Below are 4180 nucleotides of genomic sequence, written 5' to 3' on the forward strand. Positions count from 1 at the left end.
GCCCCCACAAAAAAATCGCCCGCCCCCCCCCCCCCCCCAAAAAAAATATAAGAAGAGTTAATATATTTACCAGTCCCACTGCCAGTGACCCCAATCTTTGCTCTCTTGCAGGGCTACACCAACCAAAAAATCTTCAACATTCAACACATTATACTGTGGTGGATGGCAGTTAGTCGCTTTAATGGTCTTTTGCATGTTGCAAAAGTGTGTGCTGTAATAAAATATGTTTTATGCATCTGGATATATTTTGATGGATCAAATAACAGTGATATAAAGTACAAAATATTTTGATATAACAGAAATTTTCGTTGAAGTTTTTCGTGATCTCTACCTTTTCTAAATAACAGATTACAGGTGAAACCCGAATAATTAGAATATCGTGCAAAAGTAATTGCAGTAAGTGCTGCAAAAGGGGCCCAAACCAAGTACTGAGTACATATGCATGCTTGTACTTTTCAGAGGTCCGATATTGTTCTATGTACAATCCTTGTTTTATTGATTGCATGTAATAATCTACTTTTTTGAGGTTGTGGATTTGGGGTTCTTGGGGTTTTCATGAGCTGTAAGCCATAATCATCACAATTATGACAAATCACGGCTTGAATTATCTTGCTTTGCATGTAATGAGTCTATCTCATATATTAGTTTCACCTTTTAAGTTGCATTAGTGAAATAAATGAACTTTGCACGATATTCTAATTATTCGAGCTTCACCTGTATTTATCAATTTCTGACCAAGTGGTGGTGTTTTTATGTATATTCACAAAGATGAATTATCCCACAGGTTTCTTTCATTTTTACTAGACAGATTGTCCAAATTGGACATAATTTTTTTTTAAAGGACATAATTCATAGGATATTAGCTAGTTCTGAGTACAGAGCCGTAGGACAGTTGCATATGGAATTGTATGTTGTCTCTATGTTCCTGTGACCTTTCTCCATTTCCTCCAGTTTGCTTCAAAACCACGAAAACATACTGGAAGGTTTATTGGACTCTTACCAAACTGGTCTTATTGTGTGTGTGAGTGACTGTGGTAAAGAAACTAGAATGTAGACTAGTGTGTAAGCTTCTATTTTTTTTTCTGGACTCTCACCCTCCCAAAAAACTATAAGGGCTTAGAGACAAGGCTTTCTGGTCTTCTGGGGCACTTCATCCTTAATAACTTTAAGTTAAGGAACTTAAACCCAAGGGTTGCTTGGACTTTGGATCATTAAGAACTCAAAGCACAAGCCCTCCAGACTATAATTGACTATTGTCAAGATTAAAGGATAACAGGGCAGAGCTTCAGGTAGGTTCAGCATGGCATTTGCTGAATAGCTGCTTACCCCTATGCCTACTTGCCTTAGACAGACAGACACAGTCACTGGGGTGCCAGAACAGCCAGACAATACTTCTTATGGTCAGGCTTTGTTTGTATGGTTTCACTTATTTTATCCATCCCTTATACATTCAGGTAAGAGCAACAGGCAAGTGTTTCATGGAAGCTGTAATATAACATGTACTACAAAGTTCAGACTGCCATCAAACTGTTCTAAAAAAAAAAGGTTCTAAAGCTGGAGTCCCCAAGTTCATCAAACTCTTTCTAAAATGTAAGATTGTTCATCAACCCTCAAACATATATTATATAAAAATATTTTGATATTTGAAATAACAATGCTAGGAATAATAACAGATGATAATAAAAATGATATTCTTGTAAATACTGTCAATACTTTCTCTTATCAGCAGCTGCCATTATGGTTGCTGTAATACTGATTTTATTTTTTTTATAGTAAATGCACAGCAATCAGTACTTTGGAACCACTTCTATCACTATGGGTGTACTTACTGGCTGTCCTCACAGTTTTAGGTGAGTATAATCACCGATTCAACAGAGCTTGAGATAGGTGTACTTTCTGCCTCTTCATCAGAGTTTGAGGTTGAATGAATGTATGAATATCAGTGCTGGAGGAGGCAGGGTGGGAGACATGCAATGCAAAGCATGCTGGTAAACAAGGTATTAACGCACAGCTGATAGAGACAACTCAAGGCCACTCTTGCTGGTGAATGACCATCCAACCTTGGGTAACACTGTCTCGCTATTAGCCACCTGAGCTTCAGGACTGGGGAATGGCATGGAGGTCTACAGAGATCTCAAAAGATTAACTGACCCCAATGAAAACTCCTCTAAAGAGTAATAAAACTTGTAAACAGCATACACCCGGTTGCACTTTGATTCTGGTTATCCTATATGATGAACACAGTTTTGTGAAATCATATATGCACCACTTATTTAAAAAGTGTAGGCTACCCTATCACCACCATCTGATCAAGGCAGATATTCTGTTTCTCTCCATTCAGGTGGGAGGCACACAAGTTGCCATCACTTAAAATATTTTATTGCACATAGACATTTTCTACACAGTCCATTGTTTTATTTTATCAGCCATTTCATGCAAAAGATGATCTAAATGAAACCGTGTTCAACAGAATTGCAGAACAAACAGTCAGCAATTGCAAGAAAATATTTCCTCTCGAAATCACATTTTTATTTTAAGTACCCATACATATCGCACAATGGTTTATTATAAAATATTTAACAATGCACCTTAGTCCCTATCACCATATTGTTTGCTCTTGTGAGATTGCATTTATGAATTTAGATTATGAAATTGATGTTATCTGTGTACTTTTGATGTGTATTGAATGGATCTGTCTGTGAAGGTTCTTATTCATCCAGATCATGGTAAAGCTAGTACTAGTTGCTTGGTTTCAACAACTTTTTCTGTCCAGTTCAGTTGAATGTAGCTAACTACTACTATACAAAATATATTATTATTATTTTACAGGATCAGGGCCGTCTCTATAATAAGGCAGCCTGAAGCAGTTTCCTCAGATGGTGTGGCTTGGCTCTTGGTGGTCACGTTTAGGGGGGTGTTGGGGTTGATGGATACTGGTGGTGCACTTTAATGGCAGTCTGGCCAGCATCCTGGTGGTGCACCACGAGCTCCTGGCAACCAGTGATGTCTCTGGTTACCAGGAGCTGGGTGGAATGTCGATCAGTGCGTCCCAGGTTGCTAATAGCTGGGAGGGGAGAGGTTTATGGCCCTTACACATGTCCCCACCCAGCTCTTAGCAACCTGGGACGCTCTAGCTCTCCTACGTGAGCTACTTAAAATGTTATGTAGGGAGGGTCGGGTCGGAGGATTTGGGCCAACACAGACAGTAATTAGGCACTCCCAGAACAGGAGAGAGCTATGACGTGCAAGGAGGGAGGGGGCTGTGCTAGGGAATATAGACTTCCTTGAGTAGTCAAATTTTCTTACAAATTCAGTTTTGCAATGTTGCAATTCACATTCCAATTGAATAAACAGTCATTTGTGCAAGGAAAAACAATGCAAGTAAGCAGTTAAAATACTATCTATGCTTTTACCTGCAGTTTTTTAAATTGTTGACAGGTCTCTTTTAAACACTATTATCACTTTAAATGAATATATTTAATCCAAACAGCACAAAGCATTTGTTATCTTCAAGTATTATAATCCATTTGAAAAATATTTGATACTTAACTAGCAGCATACTTAAAAAGGGTTATTAATGCTTGTGAATGAAGAATTAGAGCTACTGCTGCCTTTTCGTTTGTTGGATATTGCTGCAAATAATCACTGCAGTGACCCATGAATTACAGACGAATTGGAATAGTTTTATTGCTTGTATTTGCATAAAGTAAAACTCCATTCAGCCTTTTAGCAGTGAAGGGGTTATAAGTATCATTCACTCACATTTTCAGGTCAATCAAGACTTAGAGCTTAAGCACACATGGAATTCTGACATGTGAGTGGCATTTTGGTTGCATTTTTCCATTCAGTTATATTCAAGATCTAAAACAGTAACAGCAACAGTAATGACTGAAGGCAATCAAGAATTTCTATTGTTCACCAAGAGACCCAACAACTTAAAACCAGAAAGCCCATTCAGCTGAAGCTGAAATCCAGGCAGATATTACCCACCTTACCGGAGCAATGTTTTCACTTTTCAGACATAGAAATGGATAGAAATTTACTTTAAATCCCCAAACAATTATATATTTTCTGAAAGCAGAGGCCCTGTAGAATAAAAAAAATGATAGCTGATTTTTTTTTAATGTTGCGCGATATTTGATAGATATTTATCAAATGTATATTTTTAGGGGAAAAAAAC

The sequence above is a fragment of the Nanorana parkeri genome, unplaced genomic scaffold (assembly GCF_000935625.1).
Source record: "Nanorana parkeri isolate BGI_ZX_2015 unplaced genomic scaffold, ASM93562v1 scaffold1216, whole genome shotgun sequence".
In the NCBI taxonomy this organism is placed as follows: domain Eukaryota; kingdom Metazoa; phylum Chordata; class Amphibia; order Anura; family Dicroglossidae; genus Nanorana; species Nanorana parkeri.